The sequence below is a fragment of the Leguminivora glycinivorella genome, chromosome 27, assembly GCF_023078275.1.
Source record: "Leguminivora glycinivorella isolate SPB_JAAS2020 chromosome 27, LegGlyc_1.1, whole genome shotgun sequence".
In the NCBI taxonomy this organism is placed as follows: Eukaryota; Metazoa; Arthropoda; class Insecta; order Lepidoptera; family Tortricidae; genus Leguminivora; species Leguminivora glycinivorella.
The window spans coordinates 3,533,757-3,542,102 of NC_062997.1; the positions used below are offsets into that span (position 1 = coordinate 3,533,757).

The following is an 8,346-nucleotide window of genomic DNA, read 5'->3' on the forward strand; positions in this document are numbered from 1 at the left end:
TCTATAATAACGTGTTGTACACGGCGTTCACACCTTATAATATAATATTTACATATACATATCACACAGTGTGTACGCGCGCACGTTAGTAGAATTGACATACGTCAAATCACACACGAACGTCGCGGCGATACTTGTTATATTATAAATTTTAAAGGGACGATCTCATATGATAAATCTTATTCGAACGAACCCTCAATAGCGTACGTTTTCACGTACGGCAATGTGGTAAAATAATATTTATTTATACAGCCGGCCCTCAGACAGGAGTGGTCCTGGATGTGTCTCCACGGACCGCAATGTGCGTTCGAAATGTCGATGTTCAAATGTGTCCTGCAGTTCACACTATGACGCGCAGTTAACTGCGTTCTTCATCGACCCGCGAGCCAAGTGATCCACCGTCCAGGGTAATAGTTTTTAATTATTACACACTGGTTTTGTGTTGTAAAAAATCAAAATATAATATACACATCATATTATTAAGAAAAATGTATTCATTGCGAAAAATGAAATAAAAAAAAAAAAATTACCGCATACATAAATTTTCACACACGCTCACATATATGTATCACACAGATGACGTACTGACACGGTTGACGATCGCGCGAGTTTTACAAGACAGACGTCCATGGATAACACTGTAACGCTGTAACGGCGCGGATTTATGCCGGTCGAAGCCAGTCTCTCCATAGTAGACATCAAATTCCCAAAACTGCTTAACAAACGCGACGCGTGATCATCGATCACTCCCGTGCGACATCAAAACTGTCGTCACACATATGTGTTGTGTTGTGCGTGTGTCTGTTTGGTAACGGATTATTTTTTGTATAATACACTACAGGCAAACGTCAATTTGTCATTGTGTATTAACACGTTAATGATCCTTCCGCAGGTTCCCCTACGGAAACCTTGTTACGACTTTTACTTCCTCTAAATGATCAAGTTTGGTCAACTTCCCAGCAACGCCGACGGCCGTGAAGCCACCGCGTGTCGGTCCGAAGACCTCACTAAATCATTCAATCGGTAGTAGCGACGGGCGGTGTGTACAAAGGGCAGGGACTTAATCAACGCGAGCTTATGACTCGCGCTTACTAGGAATTCCTCGTTTATGGGGGATAATTGCAAACCCCAATCCCCAGCACGAAGGAGTTTCAACGGGTTGCCCGGGCCTCTAGGCCAAGGAGAACATGCTGATTCCTTCAGTGTAGCGCGCGTGCGGCCCAGGACATCTAAGGGCATCACAGACCTGTTATTGCTCAATCTCGTGCGGCTCGAAACCGCCGGTCCCTCTAAGAAGAATTTTAATACGTCGCCAGTGAGTTGCGCGACCGCGAACGGCCGCGCGCACCTAAATGACGACGCCTATTTAGCAGGCTAGAGTCTCGTTCGTTACCGGAATTAACCAGACAAATCGCTCCACCAACTAAGAACGGCCATGCACCACCACCCACCGAATCAAGAAAGAGCTGTTAATCTGTCAATCCTTCCGGTGTCCGGGCCTGGTGAGATTTCCCGTGTTGAGTCAAATTAAGCCGCAGGCTCCACTCCTGGTGGTGCCCTTCCGTCAATTCCTTTAAGTTTCAGCTTTGCAACCATACTCCCCCCGGAGTCCAAAATCTTTGGTTTCCCGGAAGCTGCCCGCCGAGCCATTGTAGTAACGTCGGCGGATCGCTAGATGACATATTTACGGTTAGAACTAGGGCGGTATCTAATCGCCTTCGAACCTCTAACTTTCGTTCTTGATTGATGAAAACACCTTTGGCAAATGCTTTCGCTGATGTTCGTCTTGCGACGATCCAAGAATTTCACCTCTAACGTCGCAATACGAATGCCCCCAGTTATCCCTATTAATCATTACCTCGGAGTTCTGAAAACCAACAAAATAGAACCGAGATCATATTCTATTATTCCATGCACGAAATATTCAAGCAGCATTTTGAGCCCGCTTTGAGCACTCTAATTTGTTCAAAGTAAAATTGTCGGCCCACCTCGACACTCACTGAAGAGCATCGCGATAGGATTTTTATATTGAACCGTACTTTTACATACGATTCACCGACGATATGCTCCGCAAACGTGTCAGTATCGATTCTAAAGAATCGCACCGACAGCGCGGAGCACAAATGCAACTACGAGCTTTTTAACCGCAACAATTTTAGTATACGCTATTGGAGCTGGAGTTACCGCGGCTGCTGGCACCAGACTTGCCCTCCAATTGTTCCTCGTTAAAATATTTAAAGTGTACTCATTCCGATTACGAGGCCTCGTAAGAGTCCCGTATCGTTATTTTTCGTCACTACCTCCCCGTGCCGGGAGTGGGTAATTTGCGCGCCTGCTGCCTTCCTTGGATGTGGTAGCCGTTTCTCAGGCTCCCTCTCCGGAATCGAACCCTGATTCCCCGTTACCCGTGACAACCATGGTAGTCGCAGAAACTACCATCGAAAGTTGATAAGGCAGACATTTGAAAGATGCGTCGCCGGTACGGGACCGTGCGATCTGCAAAAGTTATCCAGATTCATCAAAATGTTACGACTTCGGACGCAAGGCCCTCCGCCGATTGGTTTTGATCTAATAAAAGCACTCATCCCATCACTGGTCAGAGTTCTGATTGCATGTATTAGCTCTAGAATTACCACAGTTATCCAAGTAACCGAGTAAGATCTAAGGAACCAAAACTGATATATTGATCGATTAACATAGCGTGTATACTAACCGATGAAATGTGACACGTCAGTTTTATTCGATTTTCTCGTATGGCTTAAACAGCATCTTGTTGCGCAGGAAGGCATTTTTACATTTTATTTGTGTGCAGGCAGAAACATAAGTCCAAAAGCGCAAACGTTTTGCACGCAGTGTCCTCTCTAGTATTACCTCAATGAGTTCATCATTATCTTTAGTGAAGTCAGTCATTTTCCATATCAAGACGCCACCCGCCGTCCGTTGCTATTATACAAAAACCGCCTTCAAAAATAAGCGCGTTACAAAACACGGAGAAACTAAAAAGCAAAAAATAATAAACCTTTGAATTCAGATTTCTTATCGTATTGCAATAATCTAAACATCCAAATTATAAACAAATCAATTATTTTTGCAGTCGGTACCAGACCTGTTCGTCGCCTTGCTATTGCCTGTTTGCCCCACCCAACTCATACGCAGGCTGGCACCGACTCCAAAAATAATTGATTTGTTTATAATTTGGATGTTTAGATTATTGCAATACGATAAGAAATCTGAATTCAAAGGTTTATTATTTTTTGCTTTTTAGTTTCTCCGTGTTTTGTAACGCGCTTATTTTTGAAGGCGGTTTTATTTTTTGTTTTTTTTTTTTTTTTTTTTTTTTTTATGGGATAGGAGGCAAACGAGCAGACAGGTCGCCTGAAAAAAAGTTTATTGTAAAAGTTTGTTTAGTTTTGTTAAAAAAGTTTATTTATTTGTTGATTTTTAGTGGTTCCTATTGATATTATATGTATCAGTCCGAATACATGTACAGTAGTGAAAGAATTATCCTTTAACTCCTAACCATTGAGGAGTTGACCTTCCATCATCAGCTCAGCCACATAAAATTATTACCATCAGGCGTAAATACTGGTTTACCTTTGAAAAATACACTGAAAACATTACATGTACCTATAACATTTGAAGAGTTCCCTCGATTTCTCCAGGATCCCATCATCAGACCCTGACTTGGTGCCAATGGGACCATCTCGGGGTTATACCCGTTCGGTCAAAAAAAAAATTTTGAAAATCGGTCCACAATTCTCGGAGATATCGAGGAACATACATACAAAAAAAAAAAAAAACATTCAGTCGAATTGAGAACCTCCTCCTTTTTTGAAGTCGGTTAAAAACGAATACAGACCGTCGCGTGCGGCGTGTGACCTTCGCCCGTCGAACCACCCGCCGCCGGCGACGTTTCAAAGAAACCACCCTCAAACATTTCCGAACAAAACATTCGAACGTCGTCAGTCGCGGACCCGCGTAAAAAACCACAACACGTTCTATGAACATTGGTCAAGTGCGAGTCGGTTTTCGACTTTTCCATACAAAGAACTCATGAGCGCCTGAACGACTGTGATGGCAAAGTTAACTTTTCGCACTTTCAAGACTTTACGTATAATATCTGGGCGACCGAGCTTCGCTCGGTTCTATTTTTAACCGACTTCAAAAAAGGAGGAGGTTCTCAATTCGACTGAATTTTTTTTTTTTTTTTTGTATGTATGTTACTCGATATCTCCGAGAATCGTGGACCGATTTTCAAATATTTTTTTTTGATCGAACGGGTATAACCCCGAGATGGTCCCATTGGCACCAAGTCGGGGTCTGATGATGGGATCTTGGAGAAATCGAGGGAACTCTTCAAATGTTATAGGCACATGTAATGTTTTTAGTGTATTTTTCAAAGGTACACCAGTATTTACGCCTGATGGTAATAATTTTATGTGGCTGAGCTGATGATGGAAGGTCAACTCCTCAATGGTTAGGAGTTAAAGGATAATTCTTTCACTACTGTACATATATTCGGACTGATACATATAATATCACTAGGAACCACTAAAAATCAACAAATAAATTAACTTTTTAATAAAAAATAAAACCGCCTTCAAAAAAAGCGTGTTACAAAACACGGAGAAACTAAAAAGCCAAAAATAATAAACCTTCGAATTCAGATTTCTTATCGGATTGCAATAATCTAAACATCCAAATTATAAACAAATCAATTATTTTTGGAGTCGGGGCCAGCCTGCGTATGGTTGGGTGGGGCAAACAGGTAAATAGCAAGGCGACGAACAGGTCTGGTACCGACTACAAAAATAATTGATTTGTTTATAATTTGGATGTTTAGATTATTGCAATCCGATAAGAAATCTGAATTCGAAGGTTTATTATTTTTGGCTTTTTAGTTTCTCCGTGTTTTGTAACACGCTTTTTTTGAAGGCGGTTTTTAATATATCACGACTTTAGATAAAAAAAACTCTTATAAATACAAAAACAAAAAAAAAGACAAAAAACAAAAATTTTATTTCTGGCCGGGATTCGAAACCCTGACACCTACGATCTATCTGCGTACATTAGACCGACCTCGTGCGACTGAGCTAAGCGGAATCGATGCGCGCGCGGCGAAATTAACGACCATATTTTATGTTTACTACCGCGAAAGAAAAACTCATGAAAACTCGAAAATTTGCGTTTTCCGGGATCTAAGGCTACGCTAGATCGATTTTTCACCCCCGAAAACCCCCACATAACAAATTTCGGCGAAATCGTTAGAGCGGTTTCCGAGATCGTCGGTATATATAAATAAATTTGTCCCATTGCCGTCAATTGATACGCCTAAATATAATTTCTACAAAGCTAATTACACTGATATTATTAGCGAAATAAATAAGATTGACTGGCCACAAGAACTAAATTGCTTAGACACAAATGAGGCTGTAACGAAATTTTACAATTTTATATATAAAATAATAGATGACAATGTCCCTCTATGCAAAAAAAATAACGGAACCTACCCTAAGTGGTTTTCGCAATGTCTTATAAAAACTTTAAAAAGAAAAGAGAAGGTATGGCTTAAATGGAAAACATATAAATCCCTTAGAGATTATAGTGAATTCTCACTGTTACGCTCCCGTTGCAAATCGCTTATGACAAACTGTTTCCGCAAGTACACAGAAAATACCGAGAATGCTATGAGATCAAATATAAAATCCTTTTGGGCTTATATATCATCGCTAAAAAACACAAAATCGAACTACCCCCAAACTATGTTTCTTGAAAATAGTGTTGCAAATACACCTAAGGACGTAAGTGAACTATTTTCAAAATTCTTTGGTTCTGTATTCGAGCCCAAATCCACCTGTGATAGACGCGATTTAGATCTCTGGCCATGCTCCGAATCAGCCGATATCATTTCTGACATATCTATAAGTGCCATTGATATTAAACGCAAACTTCGTCGTCTGGACACTAATAAAGGGCCTGGCCCCGATAGAATTAGCCCACATTTTTTGAAACATACTTCACCCGCTATAGTAACCCCACTTAAAATATTATTTAATAAATGTCTTCATGAGGGTACTTACCCCGAATACTGGAAGATGTCTCTCGTCACCCCCATACATAAATCTGGGTCTAAAGCCCAGGTTAACAATTACCGTCCGATATCGATACAATCCTGTATATCGAAACTATTAGAGTCACTTATTCACGATACAATTTATCCGCTTTTCAAAAATAGAATCATACCCCAACAGCACGGTTTCATGAAAAATAAGTCAACATCTACCAATCTGCTTGTATACTCAAACTATTTGTTCTCAGCTATGGACAAACGTAGTCAGGTGGATGTTGTGTACACGGACTTCCGAAAAGCTTTTGATAAAGTGGACCACCTGCTACTCTTACGCAAATTAGCTTTTAATGGCATAAAAGGGAATCTATTGAGATGGTTCATTTCTTACTTAGACAATCGTACCCAAAAAATTGTCATTAATGGCTATGAATCGCATGCGTCCCACGTAGCGTCAGGGGTGATTCAAGGATCAATTTTAGGACCACTTCTATATTCTATATTTATCAATGACATTGGAAACTGTTTTAGTCATTGTAAATTCGCGATGTTTGCAGACGACCTTAAAATCTATAAAACGGTCAAAAATCAGCAGGACTGCACTCTCGTACAAGAGGACTTAGATCGGTTCAATCAGTATTGCCTAGATAATAAACTATTTCTTGCGCATGACAAGTGTGTTCAAATCACATTCACAAAAAATAAAAATAAAATCTTATCTAGATATGTTATAGGAGGGCAAACAGTCCAAAAAGTTTCGCTAGTGAAGGATCTTGGAGTGACATTTGATGAGAAGTTAACTTTTGATCATCATATAGACAAAATAACAGCCAAAGCTTTTCAAATGTTAGGGTTTATTCTTAGATCTGCTAAACCTCTAAAAAAATGTTCGTCATACCTAATGCTGTATAATGCTCTTGTGCGCCCGTACCTCGAGTATGCATCAGAGGTATGGAACCCACATTACGCCGTCTACATAAATGCGGTAGAAGCGGTACAGAAGCGTTTCCTTAGGGCCCTTCACTACAGACTCGAACGTACAACATTGTCTTATGCAAAGCTTCTGGATAGGTACAATATGAAGACGCTCGCAAGCAGACGTAACGCACAAGATGCTGCAGTGCTGTACAATATATGTACAGGGCATTATAACTGTGCGGAGCTATTAGAAGCTATAAGTTTTCGTGCTTCTAACCACAGGACACGAAACCAGTCCCTATTCGCGGTTTCAATGACTTCCACTAACGCTGGGGTGCGAGCTCCGCTTCGTGGGATGTGTGATAGCTACAACAAACGCCTGGTCTCGGTTGACATTTTCAATAACACTAAAATACGATTTAAGCGTTTAGTAAGCTCATTATTATAGTTCTAAGCCTCCAAAATATTCAATAATATTGTGTAACTAAGTAACTTCTTAATTTGTTTCTTAATATTTTTCTGTTGGTAACAATCTATGTAGCTTTATAAGTTAAGTTCAAGTCTTAGTATAAGTTTGTTAATTAGTTCCGATCACAACGCTGTCCCTAAAACTACTGTCATACCTCCTAGTGGGAATTGTGTTAGGATGTAGGCTATAAGTAAGATTTTATAACTTGTCTGTATAAATATTATTGGTCTGTATCTGTTTTTTTCCCCAATAAAGAAAATAAAATAAAATAAAATAAATAAATAAATAAATAAATAAATATACAAGAATTGCTCGTTTAAAAGTATAAGATATCTCGGAAACGATAAGAGATAGAGCAAAATGGACTTCAGATTTGGGCTGTCGTTGGCACAAATTCTATGTTTTCGTCAACAGAGACCTTTTTTTGGACCGATTTGAACAAAATTTTGCTCAGTCCACTTACAAACGTTCTTAAGCGCCTCCTTTTTAGGGTTCCGTAGTCAACTAGGAACCCTTATAGTTTCGCCATGTCTGTCTGTCCGTCCGTCCGTCCGTCCGTCCGCGGATAATCTCAGTAACCGTTAGCACTAGAAAGCTGAAATTTGGTACCAATATGTATATCAATCACGCCAACAAAGTGCAAAAATAAAAAATTGAAAAAAATGTTTTATTAGGGTACCCCCCCCTACATGTAAAGTGGGGGCTGATATTTTTTTTCATTCCAACCCCGACATGTGATATATTGTTGGATAGGTATTTAAAAATGAATACGGGTTTCCTAAGATCGTTTTTTGATAATATTAATATTTTCGGAAATAATCGCTCCTAAAGGAAAAAAAGTGCGTCCCCCCCCCTCTAACTTTTGAACCATATGTTTAAAAAATATGAAAAA

The 8,346-nt window shown here is 39.8% G+C and overlaps 1 non-coding gene across 1 annotated transcript; it reads right to left on the reverse strand.

Annotated features, from left to right (window-relative positions):
• Positions 1–253: 253 nt before the first annotated feature.
• LOC125240385 lies at positions 254–410 on the reverse strand. Its single transcript, XR_007178611.1, has one exon. It is a non-coding gene; the product is annotated as a 5.8S ribosomal RNA (ribosomal RNA).
• Between the last annotated feature and the right edge of the window lie 7,936 nt (positions 411–8,346).